The following is a 12,596-nucleotide window of genomic DNA, read 5'->3' on the forward strand; positions in this document are numbered from 1 at the left end:
AACCCAGTGAGATGGGGTTACAGAATACAAGGGGGGAAGCAGCAGGGAGAGAGGTGACAGGGAATCTCTCTTTTTCTTTCTCTCGTCACTTTCTGTTCTTCTCTTTCCTTCCAGGAACTGCAGTCACAGCAGGGAAGGGTTTGTCTCTGTGTCTGTCACGGAGGTGGTGGAAGTGATGGATTCTGTGACTTCCTACAACCTCCGTGACTTCTGCAGTGGGCACAGTGGCTGACTCCAGGGCCACTCAATCAACTGGCTCCAGGGACCGCCCAAGCAGCGGCCAATGCGGCTGGCCCTGGGGACCACTTGACCAGTGGTCCCGAGGGCAGCAGGAGCAGCCACAGCTTGGTGGCCTCTGGCAGCACTTCTGGGGTGGCCAGAGCAGCAGCTGGCCCCCTGGGGCTCCCCCCTGCCCTAGCAGCAGCTGGAGTGGCAGCGACTCTCAGGGCTTCTCCCCTGGTAGCTGGTGCTCATTATCCATCAAATAAATCAAAACACTTCCCCTGCAAGTGGATTTAGCTCAGGACCCTCAGAGTCAGCAGCTGTTACGCCCCCACTGAGCTCTCTGGTCAGGTGTCCTAGTGCCGGGAGCCTCCGATGTAGATCCTAAAATAGCGTTTTTGCACCAGGGGCGGCTGAAATTTTGGACCAGACATTGTAGCTCCTCTGTTATTTTACTGACTTGCTTCAAAACAGCAAGTGTAGAAAGTCTCCTAAGTGCCAGGCTCTCTGCCATGGAAACAGCTGCCCCTGCTCTGCAGGAGTCTGTGCGTTCCACCCAGCAACGTACACACCTGCTCCACACTGAAGGGGGGTCAGACAATGACGGTAACGCAAATCTTCAGACTATTAACCCAGGTCCCTTTCTTTAACCCAGGACGTGCCAGTCAGCTGTTAGCCATGGCGTTATCTTCATCTTCAAATACCTCTCAGGACATTGAACAGAGGGAGTGAACCCCCCCAAATGGCTCCCAGTTGAGGCATTGTACAGTACCTGCTCCTGGAGACTGTCTGGTTTTATACTCTTAGAGCTTTTTCTCTTCAAACCCCTTATCCCAATCTCTGGGCCAACCTCCGCATTTCAGAGTTTAGAATTTACTCTCATCACCCTCCTATGGCACTTTCCATGTGAATTGGACAAAGCAAGTGGGGGAAGCTCCGTGGCTAATGAAAACCAACGCTCTGGGTGAGGCCTGAACTCACACCCACAGCTGTATTTCCCCCTGCATGAGCCACTATAGGTGCTTCTTAGACAAACTTGGGCTGTAGGTGGTTATGTGTGTCTGTGCTTCACCACTTTGGCTGCTTTGTGAAAAGCTGATGGTTCAAACAGAAGCTGGTGGGGTTTTGTTTTGTTTTAAGCAATTAGAGTCTAGTACATTTTAACAGGCAGAAAATGTCCTATTCAGGTCTAGCCCCATTTGACTCCTTCTGTCCATCTTCTTCCTTCGCCCTGAGTGTCTTTCCTTCCCCATTGGGGACATGCAGAGATGAACCCCAGTCAGTCTGTGTCACAGAGAGTCTGTATCTCCTAAGGAATGTGGGTGAAGGATTCCAGCTGAATTAACGCCACTCACCTGGGTTAGAAACATTTGTTTCTTTCGAGCACATAGTGGGAAATGGGACATTAATTCAGACCCAGGAGGCAAGGCAGAGGCTTCATGCTCTTGATCTCCATGAAGGGAGAGAGGATCCCCAGGAAGGAACAGAGCTTCCTTTAGATTCAAGCTGGGTCTCCTGGAAGTTGGAAAAGACCCTTGGTCACTGAGGATCTCATGGGATCGTGCTGCTCCAGAGGCTCGAGAGTCCTGGGTGCAGGGAGGGTGTCACTGCACAGTCTGAAATGGAAGGGAGGACCCTGGAAGGGAAGGGGAGGAACAGAAAATGGAGAGGAATGAAATAGAATAAACGCCTGTTCTCTCTCCCCTCCCCGACCCAGCAAGAACTGTTATTAGTGGGGAAACTCCCCACCATGAACGGCAGAGACCATAGAGACATTCGCCTCATGCTGAGAAGTAAGGTGACCAATCACCAAGTGTGAAAAATCAAAAACTTTCACCAGATGCATTGGTGGTATAGTGGTGAGCATAGCTACCTTCCAAGCAGTTGACCTGGGTTTGATTCTCAGCCAATGCAACGATATGATGATTCCTCCACTGGGAATTGGTTTAATTTCAGTCATGTTGTAACAGTTTATCAATGGAATGAAAGAATCAGTGTCCCAAATCCCAACAGGTCATTAAACACCCAGTGGAGGAAGAAAGGGGTGGGACTATATAATAAGCAGTTGGAGTCATCCTGGTATTACAATGCTTCATTTCTTTTCTTTTTTTTTAATTCCTTTACTTCCCTCTCCCTTTTAGACTCAGAGCCTTTAAGGTCAGAAGGGACCACTGTGATCATCTAGTCTGACCTGCTGCACCTTGCAGGCCAAAAGACCCCACCCACCCACTCCTGTAATAGACCCCGGAGGGGAGGCAGCTCCGTGCTCTGCCCCTACCCCAGGCAGCACATGGAGGCCCTCTGCTCCCCTCCCCCAACGGGTGTGAAGAGATGTGCCAGCAGCACTAAGGTGGCTCCCTGCCCACTCTACCTCCGTCCCTCCGTGCCGCTCCCAGAAGTGGCTGGCATGTCCCAGCATCCCCTGGGGTGGGGGGAGTGTCTCCACGTGCTGCCCCTGCCCGGGCACCGACTCTGCAGCTCCCATTGGCCAGGAACTGTAGCCAATGGGAGCTCTGGAGGCAGCGCCTGCAGACAGCAGCACATGGAGATCCCCTGGCCCCACTCATCTACGAGTTGCTGCCAGAGGGTTGTGTGTACCGGTCACTTTGGGAGCTGCACCACCCCTCCTGCACCCCACCCCCACCCCCAGCGCAGAGCCCACACCCAAATTTCCTCCCAGAGCTTTGCTTGTCTTTCTTTCACCAGAACCATCCTTCTTCTCCTGGGCTGCAAGTAGCCATCCCTGGGAAGCCAAGAGGCAGGCACAGGATTCTGCCAGGTAAGTGTCCCACAGCGCCGTGATGGACAGTGCGATGAAGGTAAGTCTTCCTGAGGCACAATGAACTGCAATGCAGCGAACCACTGGCCAGGCGGTCCGGGCGAAGGGCATTCACTGGAGGTACAAGCTTGTGAGTGACTCCTGAGCACAGGGCCCCTTCCCCTTTTAAGGACCTGCTCCTCATGGCCTGCGACTGGAGATGACTTGGCTGCATCTGGTGGGTCACACTCCACCTTGGGCAATGTCCATGCTCTGGGTGTGTGATCGCTGCCTAATGAGAGTCCCAGACACCTTGTCTATCTAGCAGCTCTTCTGCTCTTCCAGCTGTTCAACCAGCCCCTTCATCCCACAAGCATTGCAGGAGGGAGGGGGAGGGGGGAAGCCACTTCACAGGCATTCAGAGAGGGAGAGGAGACAAAAATGGGAATGGGGAAAGTATAACAGACCTATTGAGCAATAGAAATCACTGCTGCCCCTACAACAGCAGGGACAGGCCACTAGGAGTTGGGAAGAATTAAGCCATCATGTTTCTGCCTGGTTTTGAACCAGGGACCTTTTGCGTGTTAGGCAAACGTGATAACCACTACACTACAGAAACTCTGTTGCAGGGCTCTGCCCTTCCCTTCATAAGAAAAGAAGAATGGCCAGCCCAAAGGTCCATCCAACCCCATATCCTATCTGCCAACAGTGGCCAATGCCAGGTGCCCCAGAGGGACTGAACCTAACAGGCAATGATCAAGTGATCTCTCTCCTGCCATCCATCTCCACCCTCTGACAAACAGAGGCTAGGGATACCATTCCTTACCCAGGCTGCCTAATAGCCATTAATGGACTTCACCTCCATGAATTTATCTGCAAAAATAATGAGGAGTACTTGTGGCACCTTAGAGACTAACAAACTTATTTGAGCATAAGCTTTCGTGGGCTAAAATCCACTTAATCAGATGCATACAGTGGAAAATACAGCAGGAAGATATATATATACAGAGAACATGAAAAAATGGGTGTTGCCATCCGCACTATAATGAGAGTGAGCAGTTAAGGTGAGCTATTATCAGCAGGAGAAAAAAACCTGTAGTGACAATCAGAATGGCCCATTTCCCACAGTTGACAAGAAGGTGTGAGTAACAGTAGGGGGACAAATAAACATGGGGAAATAGTTTGACTTTGTGTAATGACCCACCCACTCCCAGTCTTTATTCAAGCCTAATTTAATGGTGTCCAGTTTGCAAATTAATTCCAATTCAGAATCTCTCGTGGGAGTCTGTTGTTGAAGGTTTTTTGTTGTAATATTACGACTTTTAGGTCTGTAATCGAGTGACCAGGGAGATTGAAGTGTTCTCTGGCTGTGTTTGAATGTTATAATTCTTGATGTCTGATTTGTGTCCATTTATTCTTTTATGTAGAGACTCTCTGGTTTGGCCAATGTACATGGCAGAGAGGCATTGCTGGCACATGATGGCACATATCACATTGGTAGATGTGCAGGTGAATGAGCCCCTGATGGCATGGCTGATGTGATTAGGTCCTATGATGGTGTCCCCTGAACAGATATGGGGAGAGAGTTGGCAATGGGCTTTGTTGCAGGATAGGTTCCTGGGTTAGTGTTTTTGTTGTGTGGTTGCTGATAAGTATTTGCTTCAGGTTGAGTGGCTGTCAGTAAGCAAGGACTGACCTGTCTCCCAAGATCTGTGAGAGTGAGGGATTGTCCTTCAGGATGGGTTGTAGATCCTTGATGATGCACTGGAGGTTTTAGATGGGGGCTGAAGGTGACGGCTAGAGGCGTACTGTTACTTTCTTTGTTGGGCCTGTCCTGTAGTAGGTGACTTCTGGGTACTCTTCTGACTCTGTCAATCTGCTTCTTCACTTCAGCAGGTGGGTACTGTAGTTGTAAGAATGCTTGATAGAGATCTTGTAGGTGTTTGTCTCTGTCTGAGGGGTTGGAGCAAATGCGGTTGTATCTTAGAGCTTGGCTGTAGACAATGGATTGTGTGATGTGGTCTGGGTGAAAGCTGGAGACATGTAGGTAAGTACAGCGGTCAGTATGTTTCCGGTATAGGGTGGTGTTTATGTGACCATCGATTAGCACAGTAGTGTCCAGGAAGTGGATCTCTTGTGTGGACTGATCCAGGCAGAGGTTGTAGGTGGGATGGAAATTGTTGAAATCATGGTGGAATTCCTCAAGGGTTTTCTTTTCCATGGGACCAGATGATGAAGATGTCATCAGTGTAGCACAAGTAGAGTAGGGGCATTAGGGGACGAGAGCTGAGGAAGCGTTGTTCTAAGTCAGCCATAAAAACGTTGGCATACTGTGGGGCCATGTGAGTACCCATAGCAGTGCTGCTGACTTGAAGGTACACATTGTCCCCAAATGTGAAATAGTTATGGGTGAGGACAAAGTCACAAAGTTCAGCCTCCAGGTTTGCTGTGACATTATCGGGGATACTGTTCCTGACAGCTTGTAGTCCATCTTTGTGTGGAATAATGATGGAGCGTCTACATAGCCAGACAATCCTGCTGTCAGGGTGCCAATGCCTGAGATGATGGGGCATCCAGGATTTCCAGGTTTATGGATCTTGGGTAGCAGATAGAATAACCCTGGTTGGGGTTCTAGACTGTCTTATTGCCAAGGGACGGAGAAACTCAGCCAGCCGCAGGGGGTGCATAACACCGCCCTAGTGTGGGGGTGACAGCGCCTCCAAGATCCTGACACCCCTATTGGTTCCACTGCTGGTTGTTTTCCTTTTCTGGTGGGACTTTGGGCAAGTTGCTCCCCCCTCTAGGGCTCCGTCCCCAGCAGGCAAATGGGGATTTCGTACCTTCCCGCTATTGGAAAGTGCTGGAAGAATCCCCCAGCCAAAGCTGCTCTGACAGAGCTAAGCAGCATCTGACCATTCAAGGTCAGAGCGCACTGCCCAGGAGGAGGAGTGTTTGGCTCTGGGGTTTCACTTCAGCCCAGTCTAGAGAGAGGGGCCCAGCCATGGGGTTTGGCTCAAGAAGACCAAGTCTCCAATTTGTTATGGGCGTTTTGAATTCCAATCCTGAGCTCCAAAGTGCTTGGTGTCAGTTGCACGTTTTAGAAGCAGGCTCTCCACTCCATCTTCCAAATCATTCATGAAACTATTGAATAGTACTGGACCCCGGACTGATCCCTGCCGGACCCACTAGGTGCCCCCTCTCCGTTGGGCAGCCAACCATGGAGAAGGGCCCTTGGAGTCTGGGCTTTCAACCAGCTCTGCACCCACATGACACTGATTGCATCTAGACCGCATTTCCCTCGTTTGCTTGTGAGAATGTCCTGCGGGACTGTGTCAAAAGCCTTAGTAACCCCAAGATAGATCCCATCTACTGTTTACCCACCTCCACTAGGCCCGGAAACCTGCCAAAGAAGGAAAGAGGCTGGGTTTGGAATGATTTGTTCTTGACAAATCCATGCTCACTCGTCCTAAGAACCAAATTCTCCTGTAGGTGCTGCTGACAAACTGTTTAAGAATATATTCCAGTATCTCTCCAGCTATGGAAGTGAGGCTAGCTAGTCTGTAAGTCCCAGGGGTCTCTTTGTTTCCCTTTCAAAGATAGGTCCTGTCTTGTTCATGGATGGGAAGATGTTCTTTTTCAGGGATCTCAGATGAGAACTGGGGCACAACGCCTGGTTTGTTAAGGCCACAAAAATGGAGGCAGGAACCTCTTCTCTCCTGCTGGCAAAGAACCCCAGGTACCTAAAAGACAGGGACTCACACCCCTGAATGGGCTTTAGAAAAGGCAGTGGTCAAAAAGTTTGGCCCCGACCATTTCTTGTTTCCGCAGACTAGACATTTTAGCAAACTTTAGAATTCCTTGGTGCTAAACACCGTGAAACTCCCCTTTCTCCTTCACAGAGGGCTTTATCGCCCCTTATCTCACTCAGGCTCACGACTGCCCAGAGTTTGAGAACTGTGCCTGTTCCCATTGGGCAGATGGGGAGGAGCCTGAGGTATAGAGAAGGGAAGTGACCTGTCACCAGATGGATCAGACTGAACAGGTTTCACATCTCGAGGAGGCTCTTACCTTCTAAACAGGGACGGCTGTTTTCTAGTAAAATCACTAAAAGGGAAGGAGAAAACTCGAAAGAGGTTCCTCCTGGCGCTCACATCCGTGAACCCGAATACTCTCCCAGTCCTCAGAGAGAGACCTGGAGAAGGAGACTTGCTGAAGCAAAGCCACAGGGGTCTCTGAGGTTTCCCTGGCCCCTCGCCCCTGTCCTGCCTGGCTGATGTCACCATCTCTCTGTGAGGTCACCACCTCCCCACCACCTTGGATCAATAGGCTGAGGTCCTGCAAAAGGCCTTTGTGATGTCACTGCCACACCCCTCCCTTGCTGTGCCAATGTCCTGCCCCTGGCCAGGCACTTTGGAGGTTTGAGCTACTCCCTGTGGATCACCCCACTCAAGGAGCATTCGTTCTAGGCAGCAAGCCGGCTAGACAGGGAAACATCAGACACTGCTCCCAATGCTACACTCAGTTTTTCAGAAATTAGTCGACTTTACGGCCAGAAGAGACCATTAGAGCATCTAATCTGACCCCCTGCGTATCACAGGCCTCCTGTATGACACCATAGCAGGTGAGGGAGGGGGGCTGAGGAGGCGAGTGGGTGGGCAGTGGTGAGGGGGCGGGTGAGCCGGCAGAGAGCCAATATTCATAACTTCAACTACAAAAATGAAACACATCTAGAGATAGCATCATTATAATCAGCCAATCAGAACCTTTCCATAGACCCCTTACACGACAACCTTTCGACAATACTGGCTACAAATATAGAACAATTGTCGCAACGGTGATCTATACAGATACAGATTATGTCAATAACGTCACAGGAGGTGACACGGCATCAATGAGACTGATACTGGAATACTGCCTCCAATTTTGGTGTCCTCATTTGAAAAAGATGTTGTGAAATTGGAGCTGGGGCAGCAAAGAGCCACCAAAGGTTCTGAGGGCTGGAGAAAAATGCCTTCTAGTGAGCTATTGAAAGAGCTCAACCTGTTTAGCTTATCAAAAGAAGATTGAAAGGTGACTTCATTGAAGTGTTGAAGTGCCTTCAGGGAGAGAAAAGATTTGGGAATTAAAGGGCTCTTGAATCAAGCAGAGAAAGGTATAACAAGACCCAATGGCTGGAAGATGAAAAGAGACAAATTCATATTACAACAAAGGCACAAATATTCAACAGCGAGGATGATTCACCACAGGAACAAGCTACCAAGAAAAATGGTGGATTCTCCATCTCTTGATGTCATTTCATGAAGACTAAATGGCTTTCTGGAATGTGTTTGTCCCAAAAGTAGCTCTTGTGTCATACAGGAGGCCTGTGATATGCAGGGAGTCAGATTAGATGCTCTAATGGTCTCTTCTGGCCATAAAGTCGACTAATTTCTGAAAAACTGAGTGTAGCATTGTGAGCCGCGTCTGATGTTTCCCTGTCTAGCCGGCTTGCTGCCTAGAACGAACGCTCCTTGAGTGGGGTGATCCCCAGGGAGTAGCTCAAACCTGCAAAGTGCCTGGCCAGGGGCAGGACATTAGCACAGCAAGGGAGGGGTGTGGCAGTGACATCACAAAGGCCTTTTGCAGGACCTCAGACTATTGGTCCAAGGTGGTGGGGAGGTGGTGACCTCACAGAGAGATGGTGACATCAGCCAGGCAGGACAGGGGCGAGGGGCCAGGGAAACCTCAGAGACCCCTGTGGCTTTGCTTCAGCAAGTCTCCTTCTCCAGGTCTCTCTTTGAGGACTGAGAGAGTATTCGGGTTCACGGACGTGAGCGCCAGGAGGAACCTCTTTCGAGTTTTCTCCTTCCCTTTTAGTGATTTTACTAGAAAACAGCCGTCCCTGTTTAGAAGGTAAGAGCCTCCTGGAGGTTTGAAACCTGTTCAGTCTGATCCATCTGTTGCAGGGGAGTGCTCTGCAGCTCCCACTGTGGGAGGTCCACCCAAAAATGTGGGGCTGAAATAGTGCTCGGGCAGTGATCCCCACCAGTGACCTGGGCCATCCTTTGGGCTCTCTGGTGAGAACCCTCAGCCTCCCGTCCTCAGTCTCTACCCTGATTGGCTGAGCAGGGGGTTATTGACAGGGAGGAGACTCAGGTCCTTGTTCTCTTTTAAGACCAAGGAAATAAGTCAGAACCAGTTCTGTGTTTGATGAATTTTGCTGCTTCTCTGCATTAATGGTCTCTGAGCAGTTCATGATTCTCTCTAACATTGCAGTTCTCCTGAGATACTTGCTGAATAATTACTGTCACTGTTGTTGGTCTGGAGCTCATCACAGAGCACTTTATTCAGGTCATTCAATGTCTGAAATTCAAGATCTGATGGTTAGTTTGTAAAAGCAGCAGAGAGTCCTGTGGCACCTTATAGACTAGCAGATGTTTTGGAGCATGAGCTTTCATGGGTGAATACCCACTTCGTCGGATGCATGTAGTGGAAATTTCCAGGGGCAGGTATATTGAAAATCAGGGCTCTTGGGTCCTATTCCCAACTCTGCCACTGACTGGCTGTGTGACCTAAGACAAGTCAATTCTCCTTTCTCAGCCTTAGCTTCTCCCTCTTTCGAGTAGGGATAATAATGATCCACTCTTGACTACCTCACGGTGGGTGGAGGCAGGGCCAGCTCTAGGTTTTTTGCTGCCCGAAGGAAAAAAAATTTTGGCTGCCCCCACCCCAGCCCTGGGCTCCCCCCCATAACCCTTGCTGCCTGAGCTCTGTCCCCCCCACCCGCACCCCCCGTGCCGCCCCAGCCCTGGGCTCTGCATCCCCCTGCTGCCCCAGCTCTGGGCTCTCCTCCACACACACCCGATGCTGCCCCAGCCCGGGGCTCCCCCCCCCACCCGCACCCCTCTGCTGCCCCAGCCCTGGGCTCCCCCCCTCACCTGCACCCTCCTTCTGCCCCAGCCCTGGGTCACTGGTAACTTGCTCCCAGGGCGGGTCATTCAGCAGGAATTTTGGATGTGCACAGAACACAGACAGGACTGGTTCCTACATGGTTACAGAACTGCAGTAAAGTGGAACAATTTTCAGCTTGTGTGATTGGAGGATATTTGGATCCATATTATAAGACTGTCCTCCATAAATGAGGAAAAGTTGAGGTGCCTTTATTATTCTTTGTTTCTATGGGGAATTTGCCAGTGCAATATCACCGTCTTCCTTTTAAACAAACAAAACTAGAAAAAAATGGCAATGGCTGTTGAAAAAAGCAATTCCAGTCCTAAAAACCACGGGGAAGCATTTCTTGCTCAATTTTATCTAGTAGGATGCCCCTGGAACAATGGGAGAGAGAAACCTGCATCACTGAAAGTGCAGCCATGGAGACACCACACAGCAGCCTTCCCTAGCAGGGGCAGGGGGGCGAGAAGGGACATCATCCGAGCTCCCTGCATCCAGGTCACTTTCCTCAGCCGGGCTGCGTCAGGGGAGGGCAGAGAGCAGCAGCTTCTGATGCTCCCCTCACAGCCCGGCCCAGGTGGGGATAGTGACCAGGACGCAGGGAGCAAATAGTGTTGCTCCTCGCTCCCTCCCAGCCTCTGTGGGGCCACGGAGGAGCATTGGGGCAGGGGAGAGCAGTGAGCACCTTTGCATGGCCACACGGTGCCCTTTGACCCCCTGGAGCCCTGGGCGGCTGCCGGGGGCCCCACCCCTAAGGCCGTCCGGGCTCCCCAGCACGAACAGCAGAGACACAGGGAGACTGGCCACCCACTGAGCAGAGGTAGCCTGGGCGGCTCGTAATGGCGGCTGGGGGGGGCTCAGCCTCCCCAAACTTTGCGTCGCCAAGGGGGCAGTGCGGCCCATGACTATGTTAGCCAAAAGGGCTCGTTTCCCCCTGGAGCTTACCCAATTACACCAAGGAGGCACGGAGACAGGAAGACGAGTACCACACCCTTTATTGATCGGTCAGCTGAGCGGGTGTTCCTCACGGCTAGTGCCAGAGAAAGAGACACACCTTTCATGGCCAAACGGCCTACCTTTATAGCCGGTAACAAACAACTTAGCCTACGTTTGTCTACGTCATTTGGTTGACCTATAAACCCTGTGGATAATTGGGTACGCAGGATACATATATCATTTTGTGGGGGCTACAAGAGACATACAGCTGTTGAGGATACATTTGTCATTCTGAAGGGGACACAAGATACATCCGTTGACCCTTTGTACTAGATACTTTGGATGCATACATGTGAACGCAGCTGCATACACTTGGGGAGCCAACATATACTTGGGGAGCCAAACAAAACTGATAAGCGAAATAGCTGACTTAGGTAGATACACGGCCTTCAGTCTAATGAGTTCTGTAAGCTTTCCAACACAGTTTGGACAAGCATAACATAACTTTGGTTTACTCAGGCCTAATACGGAAAGGCTTCATTAGCACTATAATTTTTCCAACAACTCCCCCCTTTGCGAATACTCACCAAACCTTTTGGCTGAGTTTTCTCACACTTTGAGGCCAAAAAGCAATGAAGCTCTGCAGAAATATTTACAACTGCTCTTTTAAGCTTAGTCACCCCAACCCAGGAATGAATGCATGGACAAAAGAGTGGAACCTTGTTCATTGAACAACTAAGGGATTGGGGCACTGACTATAACTCAGGTAGGTATACCTAATGGTTTAATTTCCCAGATGTCTCAGTGAATAATTTAGTCCCATATGCATCCTCCCCATGGACCCGGCAGGATTCGGTATGTGGGAGCCACACCCACCCTAACCGGTCCATATGCTTGGAAGGAGCACTGTAAATGTACACACTTTCATCCAGAAAGTGTCCGAATATGTTTCCATGACCACAGATCAGATGGTACTTCAGATGTGTCTGTAAGGGCAGTGGGCCAAGTCTGGTACTCAAGATTACTCCAAATGGCCATCAGCTGGTCATTCAGGAAATCCTGAAATTTTAAACATACTAGATCCCACTGCAATGCCTTCCCAGCCTCAGTGATATTCAATACCATCTCTGTCAGTAACTTCTGGGTTATAGAACTAAGGGTGGAAATGACATGTAACTCAACTGCTCCAGCCTGTACTTAAGATAGCTGAGCTTAAAAAAATAAGGCTAGTGGCCCTTTCTAGTCGGCCCAATTTCTTATTATGTTCTTGGCCTTTAAGAATATTCCAAATGGCTGTTACAGTGTTAGCCCCAGCCCACAGGGATCTGCCCAATTTCTTCTTTTTCCAGAGGAAATAACCCAGGCTCTTTGTTGTGCTAATCTAATGGCAGCCCCTTGTGAGCAATCTGGGTATGTAAAAGTGATCTGAAAACTGGATAAAGGCAATGTCATTTAAAATCCAATTAGGGAGGGCAATACATATTAAAGGATTTATCCAAAACACAGGGCGCAGCCTGTAGAATAAACCCCAAAATTCAATTACTACCACATTTCCAAACAGGATCCCACAAGTTTCTTCCTGCCAGTGTAGAATTTTTGTTTCTTTACCAGGGTCAGTTCTCAATGTCCTTTTTAGTCAGGAATTCCTGGACTTTGGCAATGTCAGTGGAGTGAGTGTTTTTTTTTCTTCTTTCCCAAAACAATTGTAGTTTAGCATTCTACAGGGGAGAGATTATCAGCACATCACCCT

At 49.9% G+C, this 12,596-nt stretch overlaps 1 non-coding gene across 1 annotated transcript; it reads right to left on the minus strand.

The window, feature by feature from the left end:
- Positions 1 to 3,526: 3,526 nt before the first annotated feature.
- TRNAV-AAC lies at positions 3,527 to 3,599 on the minus strand. Its single transcript has one exon. It is a non-coding gene; the product is annotated as a tRNA-Val (tRNA).
- Between the last annotated feature and the right edge of the window lie 8,997 nt (positions 3,600 to 12,596).

The sequence above is a fragment of the Mauremys reevesii genome, unplaced genomic scaffold, assembly GCF_016161935.1.
Source record: "Mauremys reevesii isolate NIE-2019 unplaced genomic scaffold, ASM1616193v1 Contig158, whole genome shotgun sequence".
Lineage (NCBI taxonomy): Eukaryota > Metazoa > Chordata > Testudines > Geoemydidae > Mauremys > Mauremys reevesii.